Raw genomic sequence first — 18,171 nt, 5'->3', positions numbered from 1 at the left:
GGCCTAATTATGTCAGTAATTTTGTACCCAAAGTGGTACATTGTTTTTTCATAAAATTTGTTGTTTTATATCGTCAGCCTATAATTCTTAAGAAATTACTCATTTTCATCTTTCTGGTAGACACTCCAGGTATAATAAACTTCTTCTGACAGTTAACATTTATCCCAAGCCGCACTCGGGATTACCGCCTGGGAGGTTAATCCTGTCCATCAGCATAACAGAAAGCTCCCTCCAATTTTGAGAATGGTGAGGGCAACAAATGTACAGATGTGCTTGTCACGATGGATGGATGTATAGATTGTGATAAGAATTGTACGAGCCCCCAATAAAATGATAAAAAGAAAGAAGATGGTGGCAGCAAGTGTGCAATCATGCTTGATCTAATTTAACTATGGATTATTATAATATCTGTAAGAGCTCCCAATAAAATGGAAAAAATTAAAAAGAAAACTCCCCACAAATAGAATAGAAACCATATACATAAATGCTTAAATTTGTAATACATCTGAGGTAGTTAGTGTATTGTGCCAACCTGACTGATAAACACATGTGGGGTTAATTGAAGGACGGAGGGCTAAATGGCTCAGTGAGGCTGGCCTTTCGAGTTCTCAGGTCTCTTGCTTTCTGATGGTCGGACCAGGGTGCACCTGCCTTAGCCAATTCCCTGCTTCAGCTAGTAATGCTCACTTCCTGCAAGACATCCCTGAGAAGCTGCATGGACCTACCCCGATGCAGCCTGGGTGCTGGAGCAGCTGTGTGGAGAACCCTGCCAGCGCTGAGAGGCATGCTTACATGTTCACTAATTTAGTTTTCCTCTTGCAGGTGGCATCATATAGTGTGTGTTTTGTGAGATGGAAGAGGACTTTGTTGATTGGTGTCGGACATATGGGTTAATGTTGGACTTGTGGGTTTGGGCAGCACTGGGTTAGGATGTTTTCTTGTTGCGCACTTAACCTTTATATAAAACTCTCTCTTATACATGAGTTTCTGTGGATTTGTTTCTCTAAAGTACCCAGACTAATACAACATCATGTAAGGGATTATGGCTAGAAGATGTAATTGATTACATCTCAGAAGGACGTCAAAAAGTTCATAGAAAAATATCATTAAAAAAGATGAAAATTTTTCATTAACCTTTGAAGCACTTTCACACATCCTTTGTTCTAAAATGTTTCATATTAAGTTTCTCATTGTCAGTATATAGAAATTCATGGTTTTTGGATGCTGCTCTTGTATCCAATTGTCGTACCTGGCTAAAACACACATTGTTAGTTATAGTATTTTTAAATATTTCATTGGATATTCTGCCTAGGCGATCATCTTATCTATGGCTGTGGTTATCTTTCCTTGCGCTGTTTTACTGTGTGGAATAGCCAGAGCAGTTGGGAAAGTGAACATCAGTAGAAGTTCTCTGTTAAGTTAAGGAAGCTTCTGAGAATTTCTATCAGAAATAAGTGTTGGGTTTTATCAAATGCCTTTTCTGTGCGTATTGAGGTGACAGTGTGATTTTGAATTTTCAGTTCATTAAATAAATTATCATTGATTTTCAAATATTAAGACTAATGAATAAACCCAATCTTAGCATTGCTATGTAGCATAAATCCTACTTAGTCAGGGGACATTGTCTTTTTTAAAGATTGTTAGATTTCATTTGCTCTCTTGGTTAAATTTTATATTTATGATAATGAATTATGCTCGTATGTAGTTATCTTGTAATGTGTTTGTGCAGTTTTGGTATCAGAGGAAGACTGGCATCATAAACTAGTTGGAAAATATTCCATCCTTCAGTTTTCTAGAACAGTTTATTTTAATCGTTTTATTAGGAGCTCATACAACTCATCACAATCCACACACATATCAATTGTGTAAAGCACATTTATACGTACATTGCCCTTATCACTTTCAAAACATCTGCTCTCCACCTAAGCCCCTGGCATCAGCACCTCACTTTTCCCCCTCCCTCCCCACTTCCCCCTCCCTCATGAGTCCTTGATAATTTATAAATAATTATTTTGTCATATCATGCCCTGTCTGTCATCTCCCTTCAGCCACCTTTCTGTTGTCTGTCCCCCAGGGAGGAGGTCACATGTAGATCCTTGTAATTGGTTCCCCCTTTCCAACCCACACTCACAGCATAGCCACTCACACCACTGGTCCTGAAGGGATCATCTGCCCTGGATTCCCTGTGTTTCCAGTTCCTATCTGTACCAGTGTACATCCTCTGGTCTAGACATATTTGTCAGAGAGAATTGGGATCATGATAGTGGGGGGTGGGGAAGAAGCATTCAGGAACTAGAGGAAAGTTGTATGTTTTATCGTTGCTACATTGCACCCTGACTGGCTCGTCTCCTCCCCAAGACACTTCTGTATGGGGATGTCCAGTGGCCTACAAATGGGCTTTGGGTCGCCACTCTGTATTCCCCCCTCCCCCTGCCTCATTCAATATGATATGATTTTTTGTTCTGATGATGCTTGATACCTGATCTCTTTGGCACATCCTGATCGCACAGGCTGGTGCGCTTCTTCTATGTGGGCTTTGTTGCTTCTGAGCTAGATGGTCTCTTATTTACCTTCAAGCCTTTAAGACCCCAGACGCTATATCTTTTGATAGCCGGGCACCATCAGCTTTCTTCTCCATCTTTGCTTATGCACCCATTTGTCTTCAGTGATCATATCAGGGAGGTGAGCACACAATGATACGATTTTTTGTTCTATTGTGCGTGATAACTGATCCCTTCGGCACCTCTTCTTGATCACGCAGGCTGGTGTGTTTTTCTATGTGGGCTTTGTTGCTTCTGAGCTAGATGGCCGCTTGTTTACCTTCAAGCCTTTAAGACCCAGACGCTATATGTTTTGATAGCCGGGCATCATCACCTTTCTTCTAGAAGAGTTTAAATAGAATTAGTGTTTATTTAGAACTAATGTTGTTTCTTATTTTTAAAATCACCAGTGAGCTTTCTTGACTTAGTGGAAAAAATTCAAGCTACAAATTTAATTGCTCTAATTATATGAGCCTGTTCAGGTTATCTATTCAAGTTAACTAATCTTTTCTTTGTAATAGCTGATCTGTCATTAATACCACCAGTGTAAATTTCATTTCACATAATTGCTTTCCTCTCTGGGTGTTTATTTGAAACTTTTTCTGTATCTTCAATGTCTCAACATAACACTTTTTATTATGTAATACAGTTACAATAACTTTCATTTTCACAGGTAATTCTACCATCTACAATAGTTCTAAGCTGATTTTGATTGATTGATTTCTTTCCACTCACTATGGATTTGATTTTCATGTTTCGTGCTTACTCATCTACTGATTTTTGATTGGATGCAGTTGTGTTAGTGCTGCAAATAATTCTTGAGTTTTGTTGTGAACACAATTAAATTATTCTGAAACAGTTGATCTTTTTGAGTCTTGCTTTTAAAGATTTCTTAGGTAGGACTACAGCAGTGCTTGGCTCCAGGCTAATTTTCCTCTACTACTGAAATCAAAGGAGCCCTGGTAATGTAGTGGTTCCACGTTGGACTGCAATCTACATGGTCAGCAGTTTGAAACTACCAGCAGCAACAGTCTCAGAAACCCATATGGGGTCTCTATGAGTCAGCATTGCCTCCGATGGCATTGAGTTTGACTTTTGGGAGGTTTTTTGGTTGGTTTAGTGAGTGTAATATTGGAATAGGAGTTGGACTGCTAACTGTAAGGTCAGCACTTAGAACTTAACAGCCACTCCAAGGAGAAAATAGGCTTACTACTCCCGTGAAGATAGACAGCCTCAGAGAATGAAAGGGGGCAGTTCTGTCCCATAGGGTTGTTATGAATGGAAATCAACTTGATGGCAGTTAGTCTTTTTTTTTTTTGCTTTTTAGTTTACTGAGACAAAACCTTCCCAAATATTCTACCCAGTACTGTGTGAATTATGCGACCTTCCAGTCTGGGTGGTGGTAGTGTTGGATGCCATCCACGCAGTTTCGTCTCCTAGTGATTGCACAGCAGAATGAAACCTTGCCCTGGCCTCTGCCATCCTCACAATTGTGTTTGAGCTTGTGGTAGCCACTGTGTCAGTCTATCTGATGGAGGGACTTCCCTTTTTACTGACCCTCTACATTATGAAGCATGATGTCCTTCTCCAGTGTCTGGTCTCTCCTGATAATGTGTCCAAAGTATATCAATACAAAATTTTGCTATCCATACTTCTGCAGAGCATTTTGGCTGTACTTTTCCCAAGACATATTTTTTTTTTTAATCTTTGGCAATCCATGATACTTTAAAATTTTTTCACCATCATAACTCAAATGAATCAGTTTTCCTCTGGTCTTCCTGATTCATTATCCAACTTTCACATACATAGGAGGTAACCGAAAATACCATAGCTCAAGTCATGTTCCTTAGCCCTCAGAGTGTCGTTTTTGCTTTTCAACAATTTGTAGCGGTCTTATGCAGCAGATTGCCCAATATAATAACTTCTTTTGATTTCTTGACTTCTGCTTCTATGGGAAGTTCTGAGGATTTTCATTTTCTTTACATTGAGCTTTAATCTATAGTGAATGCTATAGACTTTGACCAGAAAGTGAATCAAGTCCTCACTTAACGCAGGCAAATAAGTGTCATCTTCCTATCATGGATTATTAAGGGGGCTTTCTCCAGTCTTGATGTTGTGTTCTTCATATAGTCAAGCTTCTCAGACCCTATGCTCAGTGTACAGTTTGGATAAACTTGGTAAAAGGAAAGCCTTGAGTTGTAGTATTCTATATGAAAAATATTGATTTGATGCAGGAAGCATCAAAAGAAGATGGAAGGCCCTCAGTGCAAGAATACTTTGTTCTACTAAATTGGCATTCTATGATGCTTATCTTCCCGACACAACCGTTGAAGACAAAGTGGGTGCATAAGCAAATGTGGTGAAGAAAGCTGATGGTGCCCGGCTATCAAAAGAGATAACATCTGGGGTCTTAAAGGCTTGAAGGTAAATAAGCTGCCATCTAGCTCAGAAGCAACAAAGTCCACGTAGAAGAAGCACACCAGCCTGTGTGATCATGAGGTCGACAGGATCAGGTATCAGGCACCATCAGAACAAAACATCATATCATATTAAATGAGGGGATTGCGGAGTAGAGACCCAAAGCCCATTTGTAGGCTACAAGTCTGGCTAGACAAGAGGATGTACACTGGTACAGATAGGAACTGGAAACACAAGGAATCCATGACAGATGATCCTTTCAGCACCAGTGGTGAGAGTGGTGATACTTGGAAGGTAGAGGGAGGGTGGGTTGAAAAGTGGGAACCGATTACAAGGATCTACATGTGACCTCCTTCACCCTGGGGGATGGATAACAGAGAAGTGGGTGAAGGGAGACGTCGGACAGGACAAGATATGACAAAGTAATAATTTATACATTTTCATGGGGGAAGGGCAAGTGGGGAGGGAGAGGAAAAATGAGGACCTGATGCCAGGGGCTTAGGTGGAGAGCAAATGTTTTGAGAATGATGAGGGCAATGAATGTACAAATGTGCTTTACACAATTGATGTATGTATGGCTTGTGATGAGTTATGTGAGCCCCTAATAAAACGATTTAAAAAAGAAGAAAATGGAAGAATACATAGTTACTTAAACCATGAAGTGAAGAAATGAGGGTATTGAAGGAAGAAATCAACCAAGCTGTACTGAAGTCATTAACATAAATAAAGATCTGGAAATTGACAGTGTCAGTTGAAATGTTTCAGCAAACTGATGAAGCACTGGAACACAAGAAATGTCAAGAAAATCTGGAAGATAGCTTTCTGGCCGCCGAACTGTAAGAGATCCAGAGTCGGGCCCACTTCAAAGAAAGATGGTTGTGTGGATCAAAACAAACCTTAAATCACATTATGAATAATGGGAGTTTCAGAACTCATGCAAAACTTGCACACAGACTAAGAGGCCGTCATTTGAGCCGAACAGGGAATACTGCGTGGTTTAAAATCAGTCTGGCTGGTGCGAAGACACTATTGCAAGACCTATGCAAGCACCAGTTTCTCTCTGTAACCTTCTAGGCTGATTCTTTCCCAGGCCTGAGTAGTTTCCTCACACAAATATGCTGACTCATACTTTGCTAAATGCTCCAGGGTTGTCCCTTTTTCCTATCTCTAACATTCTCTCTTCATCTCCCTTCGTCCTTGCCCTGTGAACTCTGTAAACACCTTGTTTCTCAGGCTGTTGTTTCACCGCCTTGGCTCAAGTGCAGTAAGTGGTAGAGCTTGCTCATTTCTGATCTCAGAATCACTTGTCTTTTATTTCTATTCATATAGTCTATGGGCTTAGGTTCCAGAACGTAACCTGGCCTACTTCCCCCTTTAAAAAAAAAAAAATTACTCCCTGGCAGTTAACTTAAGTACTTTTGCCATAGTCCAGATGAAGTTTATTTGATTTTGCAGTTCCCTCGTCCCCCAGACCCCACAAGATCGGTGCAGCACTCACTTTGGGAAACACTGGTCTTTGGAAACTTGTTTCAAGTGTATTATCTGGTTGTTTATTTTTTGCTACATCAAGTCTATAAGTATATCCTATCCCTCTACTTATTTACGTCCTGCTTAAGAACTAAACTCATACATTTTAAATAGTGCTTCCAGATGCACCACCCAAGGACTCATTGGGAGCAAACTGGATATGAAATAAAATCCTGTTTTTGCTGAGGCAGTGTGAATATATATATATTCGTCAAAGAGTTGCAAAGTACCATTCTCACCAAAGTCGGGAAGGTTTTTGGTTTATTTTTGTTTTTAGAGAGTATTTGTGATAGTTTATGAGACACCCATAAACATATTTCATGCTGCTCAATCTCCCCACAGGGAGATTTCTTACCTTGCTGGGAAGGCTTCTTCCCCATGTAAACACTTAGGAGGCCTATCTAGAAGTTAATTACAGTGTGTCTGTTTCTATGCTGCTTGTGGGGTTTTGTTTGCTTGTTAACTTTGGTTTTGTTTGATAAATTACAGGGGACTTAAGGTTGTAATGGAAAAAATTTTCACACACTGACACCATCCATAGTCATTTGTCTCTTACAGTGTGAGAATAATACTTCAGTTTCACAGATTTTGTTCTTGTGTTAAGACCTAAACTTTGGAACTGTAGTAACTATTTGCTATGAGTATGTTGTGTGTATCATGTCTGTGTTTCAGTAATACTTACCAGCTTAATAAAAACAAGCTCTTTCTTTTCTTGAAGCTACATTTTTTAAGAAGGCTTGCAGAGAAAGGCAGGGTGTTGATTTCAGATTGATTTTTGACATACGATTGCAAATATATTAAAGAGATCTATAAATTCTGAGACATACCAGGCCATTTTCAAGTCTTCGAATTTCTCTATAAAACCCTTTTAACAGTTGATAACATTTAATGAAACAAACTGGACCAGAGTTACTTATTTAAAGTATTGATAAGACTGGTAAAAACTGATTAAAAGAAGAGGGACAGAAAATAGTAAACATGTTATTTGATGGAGCAATTTAAGAAAATAGCAATGTATGTGTGTAAATCATGTATTTTAAAAACCAGGACAAGAATATATAAACTCATTTATTAGGCATAGTAAAAATATTTCAGGCCTTTGCCGATCCCTATAAAAACCAACGCTGGCGCCTTGCCATGGTAGTGGCCTTGTCCTCTGCCTTTCTCTGCTGTTGCTGCTGACACATCCCAGTTCTTGCCAGCCTTGGGTCCACTGCCTCCTGGAGAGAGATGACCGTGCCTTCAATTAAGTTGCAGAGTTCTGATCGGAGACATTTGAAGTTGGTGTGGAAATTGCCAAGCAATCTGTGACCATCAATACCATGTTGGAAGATTTGGGAATGGATTATGAAGAAGATGATAATCCAGTTCCTTTCCCAAATATTAATGCAGCAATATTTTAAAAGATCATGCTGTGGTGCGCCCACCACAAGGATGGCCGTGCTCCTTCTGAGTATGATAAGAACAAAGAAAAGAGAAAAATTATGATATCCCAATTTGGGACCAAGAGTTCCTGAAGGTTGACTGGGGAAGTTTTTGAACTTATTCTGGCTGCACATTCTTTAGACGTCGAAGGTATGGTTGATGTTACATGCAAGACCGTTGCCAATGTGATCACAAGGGGAAAACTGAGGAGATTCACAAAACAGCTTTACTGAAGAGCAGGAAGTCCAGGTGTGTAAAGAGAGCCAGTGAAGTGAAAAATGTTGTGCCTGACACTGTAAGGATGATTACAAATACTACTTGCCACTGCTCTGTTTATAATTCTTATTATTAGACAATAGAGTAGACAAATGCAGCAATAAATCTGTTGTATTAGAATATTGTCCTAAAAAAGAATATTGTCCTCATTGCATGTGTAGCTGGAGGTATAGATTCTAAAACATACATTCTAAAATATAAACATACCCAAAATCAACTGGGCAGAGCTTTCATAGTGTTGCATTGTTCCCGCTAGGAAAGCATCCTGCAACTTGCTCTGAGTTGGTGCACCCAGTGGTGTATCCTGGGGAGATTCTTGTCTCCGTGAATTTTTTCGTGAAAACCGTTTCCCTTGAACCTCGTTTTTTGTAATGATTAAGAGAGAAGCATGAGGCTGTAAAATTTTGCTTCCTGCTCTGGTCCTAGAAATTGTTGTGATGTTGAACACAGCTTACAAGGATAGCTCTATGGGAAAAACTCAAGCCTACAAGGGGTTTTCTTGGTTGAGAAAAGGAGGAATATCGATTGATTACAAACCTTGTTCTGGTTGTCCGTCAGCTTCCCAAATGGATGAAAATGTCAGCTCGTCGTGCATTTGGAGTTCATTCCACCAGGTCAAACTGTTAATGAAGCTTTCTATTTAGAGGTTCTGAAAAGATTGTGTAACAGCGTGCCACAAAGAAAAAGCCTGATTTGTGGTAGATGGGGAACTGGTTTTGTCACCATAATAAAGCACCTGCTCACACAGCCATCTCAGTGCACCAGTTTGTGTTTTTGGCCAAAAACCAGCATACCTCTCTCTTGCCCAACACACCTTACTCACTTGACCTCACTCTGTGCCACTTTTTTTTGTTTCTGAGAATGAAGAGGGACGTGAAAGGAGAGTGATTAGATACTTAGAAGAGGTGAGAAAAATGAGGGAGGTGCTGTCTGCCATCCAAACAGATGAGTTTGGAAAATGCTTTCAATGGAGAATACTTTGAAGGTGATAAGGTTCCTTGGTTTAAAAAAACCAAAAACAGATAACTTTAGGTGAAGAGAGAATTCTGGGCGTTTTGGGGTACCCCCTCGAATAGCTCAATTCCTTCTAGTGTGATCTAAAATTTTGTTTTTTCTTAATAAAACTGAACTGTGGGTTCTCTGTAGAAAGTGGTATTTTGGGCTTGCCCTCTTTTTGTAAAATGATTTCTGCCTCGTTTACTGTCTAGTTAACTTTAATAACCTTTTAATAGTAGGCAGTGTGTAAACAAATAACTTGGCAAAGTTTGCAGAAATAGACTTAACAAAAGTGTTACCTTTACTGAAGAACTGGACACAGGAAAGTTAAGGTAAATGGTCTGCATTTTATTATTAAGATTATTGCCAGCTCCCTAGAGTAGAGGAGTTCCCCTGGTCTGGGTTAGCCTCTATGTGGTAAGACTCCCTTCATTGGATCTTAGGATTGTTTGTGTTTTCAATCCTCTAAGCTTTGAATATTTTAGCTTGGAGAGAGACTCAGTTGTCATCCAGTTTGTGTTTTTACGGTGTGAAATGTAACTAGGCTGTTTGTTCGCTTTTAAATTAAAACACTTAAAAAAGTATTTCATAAATCAAAAACTTAAATCACTCAAGAAAATTATCACTTAGATAGCTTATGGTACTTTTTGGAATGGGGGAAGTTGGGTGTGCCCTCAATATTGATTTAAAGAAAAAAATTTGCCTCTTATTTCTTCTATAACTCAGATTTGGAGTCCTAATTTAATATTGACATTGCTATTTATTCATTGAAAGGAGCCCTGGTGGCAGAGTGGTTTTGTGTAGAACTAACTGTAATACGCAAGATCTGCAGTTAGAAGCCACAAGCTGCTCTGCAGGAAAAAGATGGGGCTTTCTGCTCCCGTGAAGAGTGACAGGCTTGGAAACTCCCAGGAGCAGTTCTACCCCTGTCCTCAAGGGTAGCTATGAGTTCGCATCAACTCTCTGGCAGTTAGTTGGTTTGGGAGATATTTATTCATTTCTAATGGATAGCAATTTGAGTACAAAGAACATAGTTTTACATATGAGTTGATTACTGTTTAACTATACCTAGTGTGGAATGAGCCCTGGTGGCAGAGTGGTGGGTTCAAAACCACCAGCAGTTCTGCGTGTGAAATACGAGACTTTTGACTCCCGTAAAAAGTTAGTCTCAGATACCCAAAGGAGCAGTTCTGCTCTTCCTATAGGGTCACTATGAACCAGAATCAGTTTTTTGGCAGGGGGTTTCAGGTTTTTGGAGACCATGGAATAAAGGTTCATCTCTAAGACCCTTTTTTTCTTTCCCAAGACCCTTCTCATCACAATTACTTATTGTATAATGAATGAGTGGTTGTGACCACTTGGAGGAATTTTCTTAACCTTCCTCCTTGCTGGCCTTTAATAGGTACTATAGGATGGAAATAGTCTGAGCTTAAAATATTAAATAGGTTAAGTTTTTGCTAGCCTTATGCCCACGGCCAGAGTTTCTTTTATAGAAACTTTACTAAAACCCTACATAGAATGTTTGTTGTTAATCAGCTTTTTTACTTTTGTTCTCTTTTTTTTATCATTTTATTGGGGGCTTGTACAGCTCGTCATAATCCGTACACAAATCTGTTGTGTCAAGCACATTTATACATATGTTGCCATCATCATTTTCAAAACATTTCTTTCTACTGGAGCCCTTGGTATCACCTCATCACCCCTCCCCCACCTTCCCTCCCTCATGAACCCTTGATAATTATAAATTATTATTTTTTCATGTCCTGCACTGATCGCTGTCTCCATTTACCCACTTTTCTGTTGTGCATCCCCCTGGCAGGGGATTATAGATCAATCATTGAGATGGGTTTCCCCTTTGTCCCCTTACCCTCCTGGTATCGTTATTCTCATTATTGGTCCTGAGTAGTTTACCTGTCCTGGATTCCTTCTGTTGAGAGCTCTTCTTTGTACCTCAGTGTACATCCTCTCGTCTAGCCAGCTTTGTAAGGTGAAATTGGGGTCATGATAATGAGGGGAAGGAAGCATTAAAGAACTAGAGGAAAGTATGTTTCAATGGTGCTACCCTATACCCTTGACTGGCTTATCTTTTTTTGTGACCTTTCTGTGAGGGGATGTCCAATACTTTGCTTTTCTGAATTAGTGGTTGGTTGCCTGTTTCTTTTGTGATTTTTTTTTTTTTTGCTTTGTGATAGGTTTCTTACCATATTCTATCTAATCTCAACGTTAGTCCTAAATGTCTTTTGCAAGAAACAATCTCCCTGCCAGTTATCAGACATCAAAGAACAAAAAATCATATCAGTGGGTGCCCACCTTCCTGATACGATCACTGAAGACAAACGTGTGCATAAGCAAATGTGAAGAAAGCTGATGGGGCCCGGCTATCAAAAGATATAGCGTCTGGGGCTTTAAAGGCTTGAAGATAAACAAGTGGCCTCTTAGTTCAGAAGGAACAAAGCCCACGTGGAAGAAGCACATCAGCCTGTGTGACCACGAGCTGTCAAAGGGATCAGGTACCAAGCATCAAAAATTATGTCATTGTAAATGTGGGTGAGTGCAGAGTGGAGACTCAAAGCCCATTAGTAGGTAACTGGACACCCCCTTACTGAAAGGGTTGTGGGGAGGAGATGAGCCAGTCAGGGTACAGGGTAGCAACAATGAAACATAGAACTTTCCTCTGGTTCTTAAATGCTTCCTCTCCTCCCTCACCCACTATCATGATCCCAATTCTACCTTACAAATCTGGCTAGACCAGAGGATATACATTGGTACAGATAGCAACTGGAAACACAGGGAATCCAGGATAGATGACTTCTTCAGGACCAGTGGTGAGAGTGGCGATGCCTGGAGGGTGGAGGGAATATGGGGTAGAAAGGGGGAACTGATTACAAGAATCTATGTATAGCCTCCTCCTTGGGGGATGGACAGCAGAGAAGAGGGCCAGGGGAGACGTTGGACAGTATAACATGACAAAATAATTTATGAATTATGAAGGGTTCGTGGGGGAGGGAGGGAGAAAATGAGCAGATGATATTAAGGGCTCAAGTAGAAGGCAAATGTTTTGAGAATGATGGCAACAAATTACATATGTGCTTGACACAATGGATATTTGTATGGATTGTGATAAGAATTGTACGAATCCCCAATAAAACGATTTAAAAAAACTCCCTGAATTTGCTATACCTTAATGTAATCATCATATCATTTTTTATCCCACAGTTCACTTTTTTAATATTTTAGTATCCTACACCTAAAGGAAATTATTACACTTTTCCACAGGAAATATTTTACTTCAGTAACAATAAATACATATAACGGCAAGAGGGTATGCCCCAAAACACAGATTTTTCCCTCCCAAAGCTATGTATTTAAAATTTTTGACAAAAGAACCTTATCACCTTCAAAGTACTCTCCATTACACTTAATATATTTGTCAAATCTGGGATTCCATTCTTGGAAACATTTTTCAAACTCATCTGTTTGGATGGCTGATAGCACCGCCCTCATTGTTTTCGCCTCTTCTGTTTGTCAAATCATCATTTCCCTCTTTATTCACAAAAACAAAAAGAATTTGCAGAGAGCAAATTCAGGTAAGTAAAGTATGTGGAGTAATAGAGAGATGCTGTATTTTGCCCAAAACTGGCATACTGAGATGGCTATGTGAGCAGGTGCATTGTCATAGTGGCAAAACTGACATCCTGAGTGAGATTTGTCATTCATCGACATTTCACCTTTTTTGAAATGAGAAAAATCACTCATTCACTTGAGTCCCCCCCCTCAAAGAAAACAAAAACAGGAAACAAAATTTCACAGCTGCATGCTGTTTGTTCTCTTAGATTGGCCATCACAAAAGTGAGATTCAATTGAAATTGGTTTCACAAAAAAATTCACTATAACCATAGAGAATCCTCCCAGGCAACACCACTGCCCAGTGGAGCATTTTTCCAGTTTTGGGTTTGTTTTTTGTTTGGGAGGCTGGGGATAGCCCCTCCTGCACTATAGGGTAGTGGAGTAGTTGTTTGAGGCTAATGTGCTTGTCTGTTTTAATGTGCTTGTGTATGATGATAGAAATGGTCATCTGAAAGTTGGCAAGTAGTCGTGAAAACTAGAACTTGACAGAGCAGTGTTATCAGAATTAAAGCAGCAGTGATAAAATGAGAAATCATGTTGGGTGGGGTCAAACAGGAAGAAATCTTTTTCCTAATTCAAGTAAAATTTAAATGCTTCATTTTCCTCTGTCTCCAATTATCAGATCAGTTAAATATATCTAGGTTGATTCTTAAAAATGCTGATGGCCATGGCACACTATCACTGAGTACTCAAGAAAAATCATTGTACTCATAGTAAGTAGGATATGTACATCTAGAGAAGGTATTTTAAATATCAAAATTTGATTAATTCACAAATATCTAAACCTCAAAATGTTTTGAGGGGATAAGTTCCTGTGACATACTTCTTCAGTTATAATCAGTCTCTACCATTAAGGAATCAACAGTTTAGGTAGACAGACAGCAACCATTCACTCTTCTAAGAAAATGAGGTAGCTGTAACATGAAGAAGCTAGTGGTGACTCAGCAAAAGACACTAAGGAAGTAAGCAACACCTACATTCAATCTCCAATTTCCCTAGAATTTGACTAATTGGTGTGGTCTCAAATTCTCAGTGTTAAGACAAAGTAAACCTTTGGTTTATGTAACTAATAGCTGTGTTCCACACAAATATATATATATAAAGAGTTGGTTCTAGAATTAAATTGAATAGCACACTGCAACCAGGAGAAAGTTCTTTGAGCACATAGGCTCTTGCTCTATGGATTAATGCATGCAGAAAATGTTCCTAATACATTGTTTAGACTATACACTTAGCTTATCCTTTACTAACGGAAAAAGTTATCTTTATATATAAGGCTTTTTTTTTTTAACAGTAGTTGGGTTCGTGAAATTCACTCGTGGTTTCCTTTTGGAGCAAAATCCTTTGTTGTGTGATTATCCTGAATTGTTAAGGAGCAAACAAGATGGTGTATTATTTTCCTAAGGTTTTTTTTTTAATTTATTTTTATTAGGGGCGCATGCAACTCTTATCAATCACAATCCATACATATACCTTATCATTCTCAAAACATTTGCTCTCCACTTAAGCCCCTACCATCAGCTCCTCATTTTTCCCCTCCCTCCCTGCTCCCCCTCATGAACCCTTGATAATTTATAAATTATTATTTTATCACATCTTGCCCTGTGTGACATCTCCCTTCACCCACTTTTCTGTTGTCCGTCCCCCTGGGAGGAGGTCACATGTAGATTCTTTAAATCAGTTCCCCGTTTCCAACCCACCCTCCCTCTACCCTCCCAGTATCACCACTCACACCACTGGTCCTGAAAGGATCATCTGCCTTGGATTCCCTGTGTTTCCAGTTTCATCTGCACTAATGTGCATCCTCTGGTCTAGCCAGACTTGCAAGGTAGAATTCGGATCATGATAGTTGGGAGGGGGAGAGCATTTAGGAACTAGAGGAAAGTTGTATTTTTCATTGTTGCTACATCACACCCTGACTGGCTCATCTCTTCCCCAAGACCCTTCTGTAAGGGGATGTCCAGTGGCCTACAAATGGGCTTTGGGTCTCCGCTCTGCACTCCTTACTCACTATGGTAAGATTTTTTTGTTACGATGATACCTGATCCCTTCAACACCTCGTGATCACACAGGCTGGTGTGCTTCTTCCATGTGGGCTTTGTTGCTTCTGAGCTAGATGGCCGCTTATTTACCTTCAAGCCTTTAAGACCCCAGATGATATCTCTTTTGATAGCCGGGCACCATCAGCTTTCTTCACCACATTTGCTTTTGCACCCATTTGTCTTCAGCGATCGTATCGTGGAGGTGAGCACACAATGATAGGATTTTTGTTCTTTGATATCTGATACCTGATCCCTCAGCACCTCATGATCACACAGGCCGGTGTGTTGTTCCATGTGGACTTTGTTGCTCCTGAGCTATATGCCAGCTTGTTTAACTTCAAGCCTTTAAGACCCCAGACTAAATCTTTTGATAGCCGGGCACCATCAGCTTTCTTCACCACATTTGCTTATTCACCTTCTTTGTCTTCATCAGTTGTGTTGGGAAGGTGAGCATCATAGAATCCAATTTAATTGAAAAAAGTATTCTTGCATTAAGGGAGTACTTGAGTGGAGGCCCAATATCCTCCTGCTACCTTAATACTAAATGTATAAGTATATGCACATAGATCTATTTCCCCATCCTCATATATAAATATATTTGCATAAGTATGTCTATCTAAACCTCTATAAATGCCCTTTTCCTCCCAGCTCTTTCCTCTATTTCCTTTAACTTTACTCCTGTCCCACCATCATGCTCAGTCCCCATCAGGGTTTCAGCAATTCTTCTTGGTTACAATACCCTTAATCATGCACTACCAGACCTCCCACACCCTCTTCACCACTGATTTGGATCACTTGTTCCCTTGTCCCTGTTTTGTTAGCACCACTACCTTTCCCCCCACCTCCCCCTCCCATGTCCCCCCGGAACTGTTGGGCCCATTCTTTTCTCCTCCAGATAGTTCATCCAGCCTATCTTATTTAGACAGACCAGCGGAGATAATAACATGCCCAAAAAGAAGACATAGCACAACCAAGCAACAATATACAACAACAACAAACCAATGACAAAAAACAAAACTCAAGAAAGAAAAGCTTGTAGTTAATTTTCCTAAGTTTTAAAATACAAAAAAATTGTAGAAGTGAAGAGCTAGAGAAAGGAATCAAAGTATGTAAATATGAAATGTTGCTAATAATCTTTTAATTCTATGCCAAGAAAAAAAATGGGAAAATTTACATATAGTCTGTTGATGTGTTGATAATGAATTTGATAGAAAATCTTTTACAATTTTCATCATTCCACATTTTCTTCTTACTCTAAAAAATAAATCTTTGTGTGTTTTCATGGTAATAGTAATGGCATTTTAGTTTAATATCTGTAGCAGTTCTAATATTGATATTTGTATTCTCAAAATTTTTACATTTAGAAGAAAATATTTTCATAAAAATTTTAATTACATTTTTAGTAGAGGAATATAACTTAAAAACTAAATTTAAACCAAAAGTGTTTATATTCTTTGTGCCTCTACATGTAAAATAGATGATTCAGAACTAGTTGGTAGTAAATGAGTGGGGCATTTATAGAGGTCTAGACAAAGACATGTACATACGCAAATATATATATATATATATATATGAGGTTGGGAATATATATATGAGGTTGGGAAATAGATCTATGTGCCTATATTTATAGGTTTAGTATTAAGGCGGTGGAAGGACCTTGGACTTCTACTCAAGCACTCCCTCCGTGCATGAATACTTGTATTAAATTGGCATTCTATGATGCTCACCCTCCCAACACAACCGCTGAAGCCAAAGCGGGTGAACAAGCAAATGTGGTGAAGGAAGCTGATGATACCCGGCTATCAAAAGATATAATATAGCGTCTGATGTCTTAAAGGCTTGAAGGTAAACAAGCGGACATTTAGCTCAGAAGCAACAAAACCTACATGGAAGAACACACCTACCTGTGTGGTCACGTGATTCCGAACAGATTGGTTATCAGGCATCAAAGAACAAAAAATCGTATCATTGGGTACATCCCTCCATGATACGATGGCTGAAAACAAATAGGTGCATAAGCAAATGTGGCAAAGAAAGCTGATGGTGCCCAGCTATCAAAAGAGATAGTCTGGGGTCTTAAAGGCTTTTGATGGTAAACAAGCGGCCATCTAGCTCAGAAGCAACAAAGCCCACATGGAGGAAGCACACCAGCCTGTGCGATCACAAGGTGTCGAAGGGATCAGCTATAAGGCATCATCAGAACAACAACAAAAAAATCTTACCATCGTGAATGAAGGGGGAAGTGCAGATTGGAGACCCAAAGCCCATTTGTCGGCCACTGGGATCTCCCTCACAGAGGGGTCTAGAGGAGGAGATGAGTCAGTCAGGGTGCGATGTAGCACCGATGAAGAATACAGCTTTCCTCCAGTTCTTAAATGCTTCCTCCACCCCCACCCCCCCCACTACCTTGATCCGAATTCTACCTTGCAAGTCTGGCTAGACCAGAGGATGTACACTGGTGCAGATAGGAGCTGGAGGCACAGGGAATCAAGGGCGGATGATACCTTCAGGACCAGGGGTGTGAGGGACAATACTGGGAGGGTAGAGGGAGAGTGGGTTGGAAAGAGGGAACCCCAATTACAAGGATCTACATGTGACCTCCTCCCTGGGGGATGGACAACAGAAAAGGGGGTGAAGGGAGACGTTGGACAGGGCAAGATATGACAAAATAATAATTTATAAATTATCAAGGGCTCATCAGGGAGGAGGGAAGCGGGGAGGGAGGGGATAAATAAAAGAGGACCTGATGCAAAGGGCTTAAGTGGAGAGCAAATGCTTTGAAAATGATGAGGGCAAAGAATGTACAGATGTGCTTTACACAATTGATGTATGTATGGATTGTCATAAGAGTTGTATGAGTCCCTAATAAAATGTTTTTAAAAATGAGTGAATGAGATCCTTGCATTGTACATGAGACTAGAAGGAAATTTTCATTGGTAAGAATATATAAATACTTTGATTCTTTTATCTGGATGAAAATCTCTTTTTTTTTAAATCATTTTATTGGGGGTTTGTACAACTCTTATCACAATCCATACATATATCCATTGTATCAAGCACATTTGTACATTTGTTGCCATCATCATTCTTATTTGTTTCTACTTGAGCCCTTTGTATTAGTCCCCCCTTTTCCCCCTTCCTCTTCAACCCTCTTTCCATCATGAACCCTTGATAATTTATAAATAATTATTTTTTTTTCACATCTTACACTGTCCAGTGTTTCCCTTCACGGACTTTTATGTTTTCCATCCCCCTGGGAGGGCGTTATATGTAGATCATTATGATCGGTTCCCCTCTCTTCCCCACCTTCCCCTACCCTC

The 18,171-nt window shown here is 39.7% G+C and overlaps 1 protein-coding gene and 1 pseudogene across 1 annotated transcript in view; both read left to right on the top strand.

Moving 5' to 3' along the window:
• Positions 1-18,171, top strand: part of CUL4A (cullin 4A) — an 82,129-nt gene that overhangs the window by 5,648 nt on the left and 58,310 nt on the right. The window lies entirely within an intron of this gene.
• Positions 7,716-8,180, top strand: LOC142461555 (S-phase kinase-associated protein 1 pseudogene; annotated as a pseudogene).

This window comes from Tenrec ecaudatus, chromosome 11, assembly GCF_050624435.1.
Source record: "Tenrec ecaudatus isolate mTenEca1 chromosome 11, mTenEca1.hap1, whole genome shotgun sequence".
NCBI lineage: Eukaryota > Metazoa > Chordata > Mammalia > Afrosoricida > Tenrecidae > Tenrec > Tenrec ecaudatus.
This window is presented reverse-complemented; position numbering and strand designations above follow the sequence as displayed.